The sequence below is a fragment of the Loxodonta africana genome, chromosome 12, assembly GCF_030014295.1.
Source record: "Loxodonta africana isolate mLoxAfr1 chromosome 12, mLoxAfr1.hap2, whole genome shotgun sequence".
Classification (NCBI taxonomy): domain Eukaryota; kingdom Metazoa; phylum Chordata; class Mammalia; order Proboscidea; family Elephantidae; genus Loxodonta; species Loxodonta africana.
In genome coordinates, this window is record NC_087353.1 from 60,533,255 (window position 1) to 60,550,851 (window position 17,597).

Consider the following 17,597-nt stretch of genomic DNA (forward strand, 5'->3'; position numbering starts at 1 on the left):
TCTTTTCTCCATTTGCTGAACTATTTTTGGAAATTGAGTATTTATTTTCTTCTAAGGCACATTATTGATACTTGGCACCTTCGTGGTAATAGAATTTTGAAGAGCTCACACTGTTCTTATTCTGGAGGCTGAGCGAGCTGTGGATGGGTCTGAAAATGATGCTGTGGATTGACGACTCCAGGACGGAAATAATTCTGAGCATACGTTATTGTGAAGTGTGTTTGAGAGGCCAGGTGGAGTCTGCAAGGTCAGGAGGCACTCGGATCAATTGAAGTTAGAAAAAGAGAATAGAACCATGACTTGAAATTAGTAGTCATGTGTTTATATAATGGCTGATCCACATGGGGCAGTGTGACTGAAGGCAGAACAGAACCTCTGCTTCTCGTCTTTGAAATGGCAAGTGTTCTGCCTGCTGGCTGGCTCCCCTGGCAGGGTCGCTGAAGTTCAAATGAGGGAAACTCTTTGAGAGAATTGTGGGAAATGACGAGTGTTCCATAAATGTTATGATAAGATATGAGTGACTGGGAATAATTAAGATCAGTGTGTGAGCATAGTGGTCAGGATTCATCCATTTGCTCAGCAGATATCTATACCTATATACCTACATCTCTTTCTGGGTGTCTGTGTCTATATCTCTATCTCCATGTCTATACTATATATATATATATATCTTTATCTATGTCTGTACTTCTGTCTATTTCTACGTATATATTTATATTACTATGTCTATATGGTGGCACATTGGTTAAAATGCTCAGCTGCTAACTGAGAGACCAGTGGTTCAAACTCACCAGTGACTCTGGGGGAGAAAAACCTGGCAATCTGCTACCATAAAGATTACAGTCTAGAAAACCCTATATGGGGTGTTCTGCTGTGTCACACAGGGCTACTATGAGTCAGAATCAACCAGACAGCACACAACAACAAATCTTTATCAGTATATCTGTATTTATCTATATTTTTATATCTATACTTTGTCTATGGCTAGATCTATACATCAGTCTATATCTTAATGTCTCTCTGTGTCTTTGTCTATATCTCTATCTCCATGACTCTATCTGTAACTATATATAATATATATTTATCTATATCTATACATATCTGTCTCTCCATATATGTTGTTGTTGTTAGGTGCTGTTGAGTTGGTTCCAACTCATAGTGACTCTGTGTACAACAGAAGGAAACACTGCCCAGACCTGTGCATTCCTCACAATCATTTCTATGTTTGAGCCCATTGTTGCAGCCGTTGTGTCAATCCATCTCATTGGGGATCTTCCTCTCTTTCACTGACCCTCTACTTTACAAAGCATGATGTCCTTCTCCAGGGACTGGTCCCTGCTGACAACATGTCCAAATTACATGAGACAAAGTCTTGCCATCCTCATCTATTCCTATATCTATGTCCTGTATCTATATTTATATCTTTACATATCAATATCTTTGTATCTATACCTTTCCCTTCGTCTGTATCTCTATCAATATCTATACATTGGTCTATATTTAAATGTCTATCTCTCTATAACTTTATCATTATACGTATCTATACCTTTGGGAAAAAGATGTGGCAGCCTGCTTCTGTAAAGATTTACAACCTTGGAAACCCTATGGGGCAGTTCTCCTCTGTCCTTGGGGGTCACTACAGGGTCAGAATCCACTCACCAGCAGTGGGTATGTCTATACTTATACCTGCAGAGTCCCTGAATGGTGCAAATAGTTAACACACTTTGCTGCTAACTGAAAGTTTGGCAGTTTCAGTCCACCCAGAGGCATCTCGGAAGAAAGGCCTGGTGATCTACTTTGAAAGAAATCAGTGACTGAAAACCTTAAGGAACAAAGTTCTTACACACATGGGGTCATTGTGAGTTGAAGTCAGTTTGACAGCAACCAGTATACCTACACACACACACACTTTTTTTGAGAGCACATTACATTCCATCTTATAAAATGGAGACAGAGTTGTAAAGCAGCCATCACAGTTATTGACCTATGGCTCTCAGGAGGGACCTGCCTTCAACAAAAAATATCTTGAATGAATTGCAATTGTGGTAAAGTGCCATGAACAAACAGTGCAGCGTCAAAATAAGAATCTCATCCCAGCAGAGGCCACCAGGGAACACAAAAGAAATAAAACACCAAGTAACTAATCCTCACGCAGTGTCTGTGGCCTGTGTGTGTGGACACCAGCTTTTGTGAAGAGGCTCCTAAAACAAAAGCACTTCATTCTAGAAGGCGCTGTTGCTGGAGTTTGAGGAAAAGTAAGGTGGGGGGGGGTGCTTTTCACAGAGGTCTGTCTTAAGGAATGAGGGGAGCAAGTGCAGCTACCTGTTGGGCTGTATCTAACTGACTATTTTGTTTAATTCCTGGGCCTAATTGTCTGTAGGAGTCCCTGGGTGGTACAAACATTTAAGCGTTTGAAGCAACCCAGGGGTGCCTCAGAAGAAAGCCTTGGTCATCTGCTTCCACAAGGTCACAGCCTGGAAAACCCTATGGAGCAGTCCTACTCCGCACACATGGGGTCGCCGGAAGTCGGAACTGACTTGACAGCAACTGATTTCATTTTTTTGTTGTTTAATTGTTGTTGTTATCAGGTGCCATCAAGTGGATTTAATTGTTAGTATGTTTCAATAGACTGATCCTTTCATGAAGATAAGTTCTGACCCTTTGATCAGAGGTGCTCTGGGCCTGCCTTTTACCTGACCAGGCCCTTTTCCCTCCCATCAGGTTATGGGAGGCAGGCATGCCCACTTCTCAGAGCTTTCGTAAGGGTATGGACACAGTTTTAACGAGCTCATGAGAGTCTGACTTGTACAGAGGCAATGTTCCCCATGGCCAGGTTCCCCTTCCCCCCAAACACACACTTACAAGCACACCTTTTTATTAGGGCTTTAGCAAGTTCTTATGTTACCTAAATGAGCAAAAGGTGGCCTCTGTATTGGCCCTGGGCTATTTACTTCTCCATAGTAAGCTAAGCCCTTTTAGCTTAAGAAAGCCTCTCAGTGCCAAACTCAAATTTGTATATATCCAATTGTCTTAAATAATAGCCCAATAAGCAGAATTTTAGCCACTTAGAGCATTCCTGCTTTACATATCTGCAAAACTCTGCCCAGCATATGCTAGCTCTAAACCAAAAGCCTGTTGCCATTGAGTCGATTCCAACTTATAGCGACCCTACAGGACAGTGTAGAACTGCCCCATAAGGTTTCCATGGCTGAAATCTTTACAGAAAGGGGCCCTGGTGGCACAGTGGCTTAAGTGCTCCACTACTAACCTAAAGATTGGCAGTTTGAACCCACCAGCTGCTCCGTGGGAGAAAGATGTGGCAGGCTGCTTCCATACAGATTGACAGCCTTAGGAACCCTAAGGGGCAGTTCTACTCTGTCCTATAGGGTCGAATCAACTTTTGGGTTTTTTTAGGTGTTCCATTGTATGGATGGACCACATTCTGTTTATCCATTCTTCTGATGATGGACACTTGGGTTGTTTCCCCCTTTTGGCTATTGTGGAAAGTGCTGCTATGAACATTGGAGCATTTTTCCAGAGGACAGCAGTTTTAGCTTTCCTTTACTTTTCAAAGGGCTCCCTAGTGGCAGCCTCGACTCCAGTCACAAAACTCTCAGTCATGCTTTTCCCTCTCTCTTCCATCTCTATCGCCATCCTGCCTCCTAATAACTCCCAAAGTGTCCACTGCCCCGTCCGTACCTCCCTGCCCAGGTTTAGGCCACCCTTCTTTCTCGCCCTCCTGTTTGTTTCCCCCCTACAGGTGGGTGCGACAGCTTCCTCACGGCATTCCCAGGTTCTCCACCTCTAAGCCGTTTCTCTATCTAGCAGCCAGACTGTAGTTATTGTTGCGTGCCATCGAATCAATTCTGACTCATAGCTGCACCATGTGACAGAGTAGAACTGCCCCATTAAGGTTTCCAAGGCTGTAATCTTTACAGAAAGGAACACTGTTGGTGCAGTGGTTAAGCGCTTGACTGCTAACTGAAAGGTTGGCAATATGAATCCAACAGCTACTCCATGGGAGAAAGCTGTGTCATTTGGCTTCTGTAAAGATTACAGCCTTGGAAACTCTTCAGAGCAGTTCTACTCTGTCCTATAGGGTCACTACAGGGTCGATATGAATTGGGATCAACCTGATGGCTACAGGTTTGTTTTTCTTTGGTTTAATCTTTATGGGATCAGACTGCCACATATTTCTCCCATGAAGTGACTGGTGGGTTAGCAGCTGAGGGCTTGACTACTGCACCCATCAGGGCTCTTTATGCTAGCCCTAAACCTGAAAAACCAAACCCACTGCAGTCTAGTCCATTCTGGCTCAAAACGACTCTGTAGGGCAGAGTAGAAATACCCCATAAGGTTTCTAAGGAGCAGATGGTGGATTTGAACTGCCAGCCTTTTGGTTAGCAGCTGTAGTCCTTAACCAGTGTACTGCCAGGGCTAATATAAAATCCTGTAATCATAAAGACTCCGAGCTACTGCTGCCATTTGGAGTTCTCTGACCCAGAGTCTCCCCAACTTGCTGCAGAAAGTTATCACCTGGACTCACGCATGTCCCCTTCCCTTTTCCTCTTTTCCGCTGGGAGTTTCCATGCCTTCTTCCCTTTCTGGTGGTTCTCTGTGTTGCTTGTCTCTGAAGGGCCCTTCCCTACAGAGGACTGCCCCGTGCATGCTAGCTGTCAATGCATCAGCCCCAATAAATTGCTCATTGTGCAACACTGCTGTCTCATGATCATATCTTTCTCCTTGATTAGCCTTGAACTCACTACGCCATCCAAAAGGGTGTGGTGTTGAGGAGACTGAATTCATAGGTGATGCCAAAAGGCAGGCGAACTCAGGTGAAAAAGACAGAGCTTTGTGCTTGCAATTCCACTTATTCCTCCTACATGCCTCCCCTCCTGCTGCTATTCTGTATAATCCCATTCTTTGTTTCTTTGTAGCTATTGTCACAATTAATCATTATGTGCAGTTCTGTTATTGTTTCCTTTTGCTATCATTTCTCCCACTCTATCTGTAACGTCCCTGAAGGTAAGGACCAGTTCTGTTTTAATCACTAATGCATACTTATCCTTGGCACATATTTGACACTCCATAAATGTTTGTGGTTTGTATAAATGAATACATTCAAAGGCATTTCCTCATGGATTACTTTAAGTATTAATGTTTTGTAACAAATATAACCTTAGCAGACACTTTGAAACTGGAAAACATGAAATTGATCGCCTGTTTAAAAGTTAAGATGCGTATTAGTGCTAACTACAACTGTGAGTTCAGCTGTTTACTTTTCAGCATATATGTTACACCTCAGTAAAAAGTGTGTTTTTTTAAATTATTAAACTAAGGCACCTAACTTAAAATATCCTGTGAGACTGTAAGAATGGAAAGAATCTGAATGAACAAAATAACACGGTTCCCAGGCAATTGTTTTAGAGAAGGAAGGAAAAGATCTCAGCTAAAATTCATCCAGCTACACACCTCCATCTTACACCAAAAAGAAATTTACATTCTTTGGAAGGCGAGGGAGAAGGAAAACCCACAAGTGGCCCTTCTCTTCCCTTGTCTGTTTTCCTGTGCCTCTCAGTTTCTGGAGATCTCAGATAATCATTTTGTCCTTGAGAGTCCCGTGGCTGTGCTCTTGGAGAGTTTGGGTTTAAAATCTCAGGATTTAATCCTGTTCGGAAAAACAAGGCATGTGCACCTGTGAAGCATCTAAAACCAGCCACAGCCGGAGGCTGCCTGTTTTACCTGCCTTTGCATTCGGATTCATCCTCTGAGATGGGGGCAAGAATACAGGCTCCACTGGTGGGAAAGGCCTCTGTTGTAGGACTGTCCCACCTTGCTAGGGTTCGTTTCAGCAGCATGCAGATGACACCTTTCTTTTTTTCTTTTAGCGTGGAGTTTCAGGCATTGCAAGGCTCTGTGTATGTGTGTGTGTGCGTGTGTGTGTGTGTGTGTACCTGTTGGAGCAAACAAATGTGCTTTTTCAGGTACAAGAAAATAAATAACCCAAAGCAAGCCTTCCCCTTGGGATGTCCTGATGAAATTTCCACCCAAGGTTTTGTCTATTTGAGCCCCTTATGCAAGGACTAGCATTAAGACCAGTACACGTGCAAGCACGCGGATGCTGCTACCTCAGGGGTTGGCAAGTTAGATCATACGCATCTGTTCAAAAGGAACTTGTATTGACTTGTAGTGCATTTTGTTAGGAAGTGCTATGGGAACCTGTGGAAATGACTGTAGGTGGAAGAGACAGGCTGTTGGAGAGGAAGGAGATTCAGCTGGAGTGGTCCGCCATATTCTGTATAAGCCACTTGATCTCTGCGAGCTTCAGGCTTATCATCTTGTAATTGGGGATAAAAAGGGCTATTTTACAGGGCATTTATGGGCTGACTCAGGGCTTAACTTGTATTATTTGGTAGCGATAACACACCCACACTACATCCTGGGATTATTGTGGAGCCTTAAAAAGGAAAAAAAAAAAAAAAAAACACCATTGGCATTGAGTCAGTTTCAACTCATAGCAACCCTGTAGGTCAGAGTAGAATGCCCCACAGAGTTTCCAAGGCTGTAATCTTTACCGAAGCAAGCTGCCACATATTTCTCCCCTGGAGCTGCTAGTAGGTTCCAACGGCCCACCTTTCAGTTAGCAGCTGAGCACTTAACCACTATGCCACCAGGGCTCCTTGTGGGGACAGTAATACCTGCGATAACCCCAGGGTGTAGTGTGGTATGTTATCACCATCATAATTCCCATGGTGACAGCATAGGAGGTGCTTCTGGTGCCCTGCCATATCCCCTTATTCTCACCATTTGTTGTGGAGTTAGTTGTGCCCCCCAAGATATGTTGAGGTCCTAACTCCATTACCGGTGACTGTGACTTCTTTGGACATACGGTTTTTCTTTGAAGGTGTTATCGGTTAACTCATACCACAGTAATAGTCGTTAGTTATTGCTGTCATACTCCAAATGACAGAGTAGAACTGCCCTGTAGAGTTTTTTTTTTAATTTTATTTATTTTGTTGTTGCTGAGAATATACACAGCAAAACATACGCCAATTTTACAATTTCTGCACCTACAATTCAGTGACATTGATTATATTCTCCGAGTTGTGCAACCATTCTCACCCTCCTTTTCCAAATTGTTCCTCCCCCATTAACATAAACTCATTGCCCCCAAGGTTCGTATCAAATATTTTGAGTTACTGTTGTTAATATGATCCCATATGGGCAGATCTTCAAAGAACATAATGCCCCATAGGGTTTTCTAGGCTGTAATCTTTTTGAGAACAGATTGCCAGGTCTTTTTCTTGAGGAGCTGCTTGGTGGGTTTGAACTGCCGACCTTTTGGTTAGCATCTGAGTGCTTAACCATTGCACCACCAGGGTTTCTATATTGGAGTAGGGTGGGTCTTCATCCTAATCCCTTCTGAGTGGTGTTTTATAAAAGGGGCAGGAAACACAGGGAGAGGGTCACAAACATAGGGAAAACACCATAGCCGTCTACAAGCAAAGGAACTCCAAGAATAATCAGTAAAAAGGAAATAATCAGTAGCCACCAGCAATTAGGAGAGAGGCGTGCTGTTCCTTTCTTGAAGCCCTAGGATGGAATCATCTGGCCAGTGCCTTGATTTGGACTCCAGCCACCAGAACTGTGAAACAATAAATTACTGTCCTTTAAAGCCCCCCACTTGTGGTATTTTGTTATGGCAGCCGTAGGAAACTAAGACACCCCTTCATTGCACCCCAACCTGACTTCCACCCGCTGACCTGTGTTTCTTTGTCCAATGGCTTTGTCTCATCAAGGTTGGCTTTGCTACCCATGTAGCCGGCTGGAAGTACCAGGGGATTCACACCTCCTAGAGACATGCATGGAGTCCCTGGGGGGTGCAAACAGTTAATGTACTCAGTTGCTAATCAAAAAGTTGGAGGTTCAAGTCCACCCAGAGGCACCTCAGAAGAAAGGCCTGACTATTTACCTCCGCAAAACCAGCCATCGAAAACCCTATGGAACGCAGTTCTACTCTGACACATGTTATCGCTTTGAGTCAGAATCCATTTGAGAGCAACAGTTTTTTTGTTTTGTTTTGTTTTACTGGTTTGTTTTGTTTTGCTTTACTGGTTTCATTTTACTGCTTTGCATACTTACAGAAAGGTAAAGTGATTTCACGCCAATAGTAAATGGGGAGGTGAGGATTTAAACAAAGGGAGTCAGAATCCACAACTTCTATCTTAGCCAACTTTCTCTACTGGTGCCTGTGAATAATACTGCCTGCTCCAGCAACAAATCAGGGATGCTGCTAGGACAAGGCGAGGCAGCAGGTGATGATAGCTCCCGAGCAGTATATGCCAACTTGGTTATGTTTAAAAGCTGTTATGAACAATGGTACCAACTCTGAAGTCCAGGAAAACTATGTTCTTCTTTTAGGCAACAGAACATGTCTGGAGGTGACTCTGAAGAAGTAACCACCTTGCACGAGTGACTTGATCAAAGTGGCGATGTACACGCTGGTTACTCTGGTTTTGTATGTTTCCAGTGAACACACGCCAGTGTTATTACTTATTTATCCATCTTCTAATGTAATTTTAGGTCTGGTGGCAATTTCTGAATTACTCTATTTAGAGAAAACTTTGAACTTCGTACATATTAAAATGTCCTGTTATCTACATGCAGAGTGCTTTTTCTAAGGCCATAGAAATGACGCAGTTATTACCAGAGCCATTAATTAAATTTCTAAACAGAGAAATAATTGATAGGGATGCTATCTCTGAGTACGAAATGAGAGAGTGAAAACGGCCCCCCACTCTGGCACCCTTGTTAAGTCTGCTGTGTGCCCTTTGCTTTTCTGATTGGGAGTTCTTTACATAAAATAAGCGATTGGTTCTAAGAAGTAAGTCTTGAACATTGACCAGTTTTCAGATGGGGTGATTGAAATCTTTTCTTAATAAGACAATCAAACAGTAGCCATGTCGCAATGGTCAAATACTGGGGGATTTCCATATCCTACAAAAGTTAGAAACTGCAGTCTTAATGGGGAGAGAGTAAGTCCCCAAGAAAGAACAGGACATGTGTACTGGAAGCAGCATGGAAAGCTTTCGTAAAATTTTTGTGATAAAGAAGTGCGCTCATGGGTTCTCTCTGGTCAACCTCCTAGTCTTTGCATGTTTCCATGTTTGCCTTCTTTAAAAAAAAAAAAAATTTTTTTTCTTGTTGAGAATATACACAGCAGAACATACACCAATTCAACCATTTCTCCATGTACAGTTCAGTGACACTGATTACATTCTCCAAGTTGTGCAGCGTTCTCAGCCTCCTTCCCCCATTAACATACACTCACTGCCCCCTAAGTTCTCTACTGGGCTTCCATTGCCGGGTTGATCCCATATAGGTAGTTGTTAAAAGAGCACGTTGTTTAAGGCAGGCATTCTTTACTAATTAGGCAAAACTGTAGTTTGGTTTAAAGAAAACTTCAGGGGATAGTTTCGGTTTAAGGTTTCAAGTTTAAAGATTATCTCAGGGCAAGAGTTTCAGAGGTTCATCCAGCCTCAGTGGTTCCAGAAAGTCTGGATTCCATGAGAATTTGAAATTCTTTTGCTCATTTATCTTTTTAATAGATGTTCTCTAGTTCTGCCTGATTGATGGGGAGCCCTGGTAACCAAAAGGTCACCAGTTCAAATTCACCAGTTGCTCCTTGGAAACCCTACGGGGCAATTCTACTCTGTCCTCTAGGGTCACTACGAGTTGGAATCGACTCCACAGCGATGGATTTGGTTTGGTTGGAATGGGTATGAGAAGCAGTGACTTAGATGCCTCTGATCCATCTAGTGATCTTATTCACTGAGGCAAACCAAGGCCAGTGTCATAGCACTGACTCTGACTCACAGCAGCCGCTGTGTGTCCCCAGAGAACTGCACTCCATAGGGTTTTCAATGGCTGATTTTTTGCAAGTAGACAGCCAAGCCTTTCTTCCCAGGTGCCTTTGAAAATTCAGTCACTTTGAAGGAAAAATCATCATTGTCTCAGTTACTTCAACCTTAAAATCATCGAGTAAGATTACAGTGAACCATGTTATTACGAATTTGTTGTGACTCAGGAATTGACTTTGGCTTCCCTGTAGGAGGAAAAAATGCTACGTACAGTAGACAGTGGCAAGCAAAAAGAACATGGGACATTCTTGGTCCAGATATTGGTTTAGAAATGCCAATAGGCATATGAAAAATTCTCTTATTAATTACCCATGAAATTTATCTTAAGAAAGAGTGGTTGGGGAAACAGTTTCTCAGTTGGCTATCATTCCAAACGGCTGTTTCCTAATATCAAAGGCCCATTTGTGATAACACCATGGAAATTGTCCAAAGAGAATAAACAAATGTCAGCCCTTCCCCCAATAAATCAGGAACTGCAGGAATCAGATATGTAAGCATGTTGGGTCTACATCTCCAGCTCCTGAAGTTCCTGAGTGATGTAAATGGTTAGAGCTCAACTGCTAACTGAAAGATTGGAGGCCTGTTGGAGGCTCGAGCCCACCCAGAAACGCTTCAGAAGAAAAGCTCAGTGGTTTTTTCTGAAGTAGATTGCCAGGCCTTTCTGAAAGCTCTGGGAAGCCTGTTCGACATCGTAGCAACGTGCAAGCCTCCACTGACAAGTGGCTGGTGGCTGTGTGTGAGGTTCTTTGGCCACAAATCAAACCCGGGTCTCCCACGTGGAAGGCGAGAATTCTACCAATGAAACAATGCTACCTCCTGATACTATTCTTGCCCCCATTGTATAAAAGCACAAAAGAAGACCCAGGTGGCTTATGTGCGTTGCTGAGCTCATTCAGGTGTGGTAGAGCCAGGGCCTGAAACCAGAGGGCCCACTTCCAGAGCTGAAACTCTTAAGAATCACAGAGTATTTGTGAGTGACGTGAGTGAAGAAACACGAAAATAACTGTTTGGTAGTTCATATGGGGGCTCTGAAGTCTCTGAGAAATGAGAAACGTTTTTCAAGATGAGTACCAGGTAAGATGGGCTCACGTTGGGGATGGTGGTTTAATCAGGAACTTGGAAATTTGTTGTCTCCTCGTGCTTGTACCAGATCCCATTGTTAACACCTGCCAGCGTTGTCATCCTAAAGTGTCGCTGCTATTTTAGAGATGAGCCCCAACAGGTGCGCTGAATATCGGGCCATTAGCGGGCGGTAATTCACTGGCATGAATATTTATCATCTCAAAACGAGACAACAAAACCGTGTCTCTTCAGAACAATGTGCAGCCACGTCCTCAGAACCAAATTGTCTGGGTTTCTCACGTATGCAAGGGAACAGCAGCTCTTCTGTTATTTTCCGTCAGGTGGGCGTCTTTCCTCAGCCTTCTCCACAGAGACATACAGCCCTGGCAAGCGTTTGACCTTATTGAGCTGGTTAGATCACCCACCAGTTTCAGAGCTCAAGCTTCTGGCTATCAGAATATCCATCCTTAGACTGGGCTTGAAACCAGTCCCTGCTCCATGGGGAAGTACCCAAGGTGATGGAGAATCGTGCTTTTTTTCTTTTTTCACTCTTAGTTTCTTTCCTACCTTCCTCTTGGTTTATTCCTTCTTTCCTTCCTTTTTTGCTTCTCTCCTTTTTTTTTTTTTTCCTGAAAGTATACTAAAAATGAGGAGAAAAGGAGAAAATTCAGAAATAGATTTTTTTTTTTAAGTTGCCATCAAGTCGGTTCCAACTCACGGCGACCCCACATGTGTCAGAGTAGAACTATACTCCACTGGGTTTTTCAGTGACTGATTTTTCAGGAGTTGATTGCCAGGCTCTTCTTCTGAGGCACCTCTGGGTGGACTCGAGCCTCCAAACTTTTGGTTAGCAGCCCAGTGGATTAACCTTTTTTACCAACCGGGGACTCCCAGAAGTAGATGAGATAGGGATTAACAAAGGTTTCTTGTGAGAGAGTTGTCTTGAACTTGATGTAGCAGGTGCTTTTAAAGGCGAAATGAAGAGGGAACCGTGCTCTCTAGACCCCTGAGTTCCCGCTGCCTTTGAAAGCCTCATTGCTCCTCCGTGCCTTGTTGCCACGGCAGCACCTCCTGCCCAATGATATTGTCATGACGGAATAACCACAGAGCCCACTTACAAAATGAACAGGTAGCAGTGCTGTTAATAACTGATATAAAAACCAAATGAGTTTCCCAACTTGTAGGTATTGCCACAATTAAGGAAATAATGATGGATTTCCGATAAGTGCCTTTGCCATTTGCCACTGGAGAAACAGTTAAGTGCTTGGCTGCTAACTGCAAGTTTGGCGGTTTGAACTCACCCAGTGGCTCCAAGGGAGAAAGACCTGGCAATCTGCTTTTGCAAAGATTACAGCCTAGGAAACCCTATGGGGGTAGTTCTGCTGTCACGTGGGATCGCTGTGAGCCAAAATCATCACCTCCTCCTTGTATTTCCGTCCATTACCCATCTGTGCCTTTACATAGGGGCCATTCGGTAAATATTGAAGGGCCGGAGGGACAAGAGAAGAGCTAAGGAAGAAACGAAGGAAAGCAGCAAATGTTAGTTCAGATACATTTCTACCGCATTTCTGGTGCCAGGTTTCTGAGCCAGGGAACCCCAGGAGAACATGAAGCCAGGGTGGGCCCCGTGCCAATTTCATTTCAGAAAACGTTCAGATTGATGCTCCCATGCGTCCTTGGTAGCAGAGAGCACACCTGTACATCTGGGGTAGCTACAGGAATCCCATCACTCTCATCCTTCATAGGCGAGATGACAGTTCCCAGCTATGTACTTGATTTTGCACACAGCACACACACGCTCAGCGATGTCTGCCTTGTTGAGCCTTGCAAACTCTTCTTACCTCTGATTATGAGGACAAGCCGTGCAGGCTGTGGGCATGATGTCAAACTGAGTTAATTGAAGTGGAGGTCAGTCTAGCTTGCTTGGACCATCAATCTGCAAAAAGTTTGCTTGTTTAATGCGTAGACAGTCAAAGAAAAATGCAGGTCCTCCTTTCCCATTCAGGGCTGTCAGGTATACGTTAGATACCACTGAGCTGTTCAAAATCTTCATGGATCTCACCGAGCTGTTTCAGGTTGTTCGTGATCATCACTTAATTTCCTTGATTTCCAGGTAATGATGATTTTAATCTTCATTTCACTTTAAGCACGGAGACCTTTCTCTGTCCTTTCCACTGACTCGTATGCCAGGTTTAACTCTGCCCTTGATGAAAAGAAGGAGCCTCTCCCCTTCTCTTCAGCAGTCTAACCAAAGTGTATCTTCAACGAAGTACTATAAATACAGTAATCCCGCACATGTGATAAAAACACATAGTAGCCCAGACTGGAAATATACCAAAGTTTGTAATGGCAGTTGCCTCTGGGTGGTTCAATTGCTGTTGTTAGTTGCCGCCAAGTCAATGTGGATTCATGGCTATCCAATGTGTCAGACAAGAACTACTCTACAGGCTTTTCGAGGCTGTGACTTTTAGGAAGCAGACCACCAGGATGTTCTTCTGAAGCCCCTCTGGGTGGGTCTGAAGTGCCAGCCTTTGGGCTAGTAGTCGAACACTTAACCATTTGCACCACCCAGGAACTCTGGTGGTTAGATTACATGGGAATTTTTTCCCCCGTTTCTTGATACTTTTTTACACTTTCAACATTTTCTGTAATGAGCATGTATTATTTTTGCAATAAGAGTAGGTAAATGAAAGAATTAATGTCTCCAAATCAAGGCTGAACAAAGGAAATGCAGTCTTTTGATGAGATGTTAAGCTGGAAAAATTTTCAGCATTAAAGGGGAACAAAAAACACTCAGGATGAAAGAGTGAGATTGGAAAATTAGCTCACAACTTGAAGGATAGTCCTCATTAAAATAATGCCACCAACAGCCTCAGCTCGTCATAGTACTCATTTTTAGTGGATTCGAGTTTGCTTATAGAAAAGTTCCCACCTTGTGCTGCTAATTATTTCCCCACTATTCACTCACACTATTGACTGCCTTTGAACAAATATTAATGCAGAGAAATGATTCTCAGAGAGAGATGATTGAAGAGCCCAGTACTGGGGGAATGAAGAAGACTTATTGGGCACTCTTCAAGTGCTTGATGCTGGAGATGAAGCTGAGATGGTGCAAGGAGTAAATTGTGTTGTCACTTTAAAAGGCAAGACCTACGTTCAAGGGCACTTACTTTGAGCCTGAAAGCTAGAGGACTGAAGGTGTCTTTTTCCAAAGACCCTTTGTTACAATGTGGTTGTCTTCTGCTCTTCCTTAATGGCTAATTGCGAAGAGATAGAAAACATAATTTATGCTCCAATTTCCAAGTCTATCAAGCGAAGGCTGGGTGACAGCAAGCTTTAAGATCACTGAACACTGGGATAAACGTGTGAAGCCCATAGACAGGTCAATCCAATTTTAGGAATCCCAGGCTACTCCGCAGTGTCAGTTCAGATTTAATACCCTTCTTTTGGGAGGGACATAGGGCAGCCCCAATCTCTGTTCTTTGGTCTGGAGAGCCTCTCTTTGGAAAAAAAGGAGCCTCGAGCCCTTTGTGGACTGTTGATTGGAAAAAAGAAAACCTGGCTAATGGTGTTGAATGAGAAAAATGTATTCCATGAATGCAGCCATGTTGACACATCTGAGGACCGTGGGATTTTTTTTCAAGGAAGTTCTACTTTTAAGGAGGTTATGAATTTTGAATCATAGCTTTGTTGTCAGGGGAATGCTTTCTTAGAAGGAAGGAAATGTTCTTTTTAACAAGATTTTCAGCAAACGTTGACACATTCATTATGGCCATGAACATGGAGGTGGCTCAAATATGTTTTGCATAATATGGAAATAATACTGCATTCTATTACCGCCTGCCTCCCCGTGTAACCCTGAATGCCACCGACTCAGAGAAAAACATGAGTGCTTTAGATAATAAAAAATTGATTGGAGTAAACTTATTTGCACACCAGTCCTAACACAACCAAGTTGGACTCCCTGTCTTATATTAACTGACCTCTTCTACCATCACAGAAGTCCCTGGGTGGCGCAAACTGTTAAGTGCTCCACTACTAGCCAAAAGGTTGGCGGTTGAATCTACACGGAGGTGCCTTGGAAGAAAGGCCTGGTGATCTCCTTCTGAAAGGTAACAGCCCTGAAAACCCAATAGAGCAGTTCTACTCTGCACACATGGGGTTGCCATGAGTCGGAGCTGACAAGATGGCAACTAACAATAGCAAGCCTGCCATCACAAATCCCATCCAATAGACTGATGCCTCACTCCATGTCCCTGCTGTTTAGGACCTGGATTTCTCCCTGCATCTCTGTTTTCCTCTCCCAGGGTGTTGCCACTAACTCTCCCTCTGTCTCCCCACCCCATCCTCCATTTTCTCTGATGATAGCACAAATATTTGCTGTATATATCTGACCAGCATTCTTTCTTCTGAAGGGTACAAGGGAAACTTTCCAGGAGTCTGATAATCCATCTTGCCATTATCACAATAAGAGATGTGCCCTCTGCCACAGGGGAGAAAGTAAAGACCATAGTGAAAAGACAGGGGGTGATATAGGGAGTCAGACTGGAGGGGGCTGGTATGTCCAGGAACCCCTGGGATGGAATGGAAATCAGCTAAGACAGCACTGTGGGTATAGGAAAGCCAAAGGTCCAGAGAGAAATGAGGAAAGAGGGTCAGGAGCCAAGAGAGAGAATCCACATTTATGTTGTTAGTAACATGAGGAGCCACCAATCTGTCAGTCTGTTGTACTGTGGTGGTTTGGGTGTTGCTGTGATGCTGGAAGCTATGCCACCAACATTTCAAATACCAGCAGAGTCACCCAGGGTGGACAGGTTTCAGCAGAGCTTCAAGACTGACAGACTAGAAAGAAAGGCTTGGCAATCTACTTCCTAAAATTAACAAATAAAAACCCTATGGATCACAACAGAATATGATTCAGTATAGTGCTGGGAAATGAGCCTCTAGGTTGGAAGGCACTCAAAAGACACGGGCAACAATGGACTTGAGCATACCAACAATCGTGAAGATGGTGCAGGAGTGGGCAAAGTTTTATTCTGTTGTGCATGGGGTCACCATGAGTCAGAGTCAACTGGGTGGCAGCTAACAACATCTAGTCAACACAAAGAGAGTCTAGAACACAAGCCTTAAAGACTGGAAAACTAGCTTGTATTTGGGGAAGGGGATCTCTCTAAGGGGGGTAGACATCATGGTAAGAGTTAAGATCTCCTTTACAGTGGTAAAGGAGCCCTGGTGGCACACTGGTTAATTGATCAGCTGCTAAACCAAAGGTTGGCAGTTCATAGCCACCCAGTAGCTCTGCAGAAGAAAGGTCCTGGTGATCTGTTCCCGTAAATATTACAGCCTGGGAAACCCTATGGGGCAGTTCTACTCTGTCATGTGGGGTTGCTATGAGTTGGAATTGACTCAACGGCACCTAACAGCAGCAACAACCACAGCACCTGGTAGGAGTACTTTTTTTTTTTTCCTTAGGGAAAAGCAAAAGGTATTGACGGTGTCGTTGGCAATGAGTTTTTTTTTTTGTACTTGGGGGAGGGAGTGTCTTTGCATAAAAATTTATCTTCAAGGATGTTCATTGCGGCATTGTTTCGGATGACTTAAAAAAAAAAAAAAAGCAACCTAAATGTTCAACAATAGGGTGCAGGTAAGACAAATTACAGGACCCTGGTGGTGCGATGGTTAAACACTGGGTTGCCAACTGAAAGGTTGAGGGTTCAAACCCACCAGCACCTCTTCAGGAGAAAGACCCGGTGATCTGCTCCCGTAAAGATTACAGCCTAGGAAACCCTATGGGGTAGTTCTATTCCGTTATATAGGGTCACTATGAGTCCTAATCGGCTCGAAGACACACAACAACAAACAAGAAGACACATTACACTACTCTTCCTAGGATGAAATAACCTTGTAGGAACTATGATAATGCCTTAGGACAATGTTTAATGAGATGGAGAGATGTTCATGAGATACTATTAAATGGAGGAAAAAAAAAGTTACATGGTACTTTTTACAATATGATCCAATTTTTGTTTTAAGAAGAGTATCTATGTTTATCTGCCTCTAAGTCAATAAACAAAATAGAATACAGAAAAGAAATGCCCTGTTGTATTAAGTCACATTGCTTGGTATTGAGGTCATGGATGGCCCCGATGCATTCCCCTTATGTTACTAAATTCTTCTCCACTTCCCACAATGAGTACATGACTTGCATGATGAGAGTGAGATGACATTATTACTAAACAAAATATTACTTTGTAAGACATAAATCTGAAATCTGAGCAGATAACTGTGCCAACAGATTTCTGTTTATGGTCTTTTTTCGGGGGGGTAGCAAATTAGATAAAAACGCATTACCAAATGCATAGGGAGCTTTGGGTGGGGTCAGGGAGTTTACCCATTGAAAGGCCTTGAATGGGGTGGCATTCAGCTCTCATTAAGTGTCAGTGGCTAAGCTGGAAGAGGAATCCTCTAGAATCATCATCTTCTCATTTAAATACTGTTGATCAAATTAGCATCCTCTCCTTCATGGTGCAATTACTTGGAGATCTGGCTGGGGTTTTACATGTATGTTCTTTCCAGGGCCCCTCCTGAGTCCAGTCTGGTAGGCCTAGACGGTGT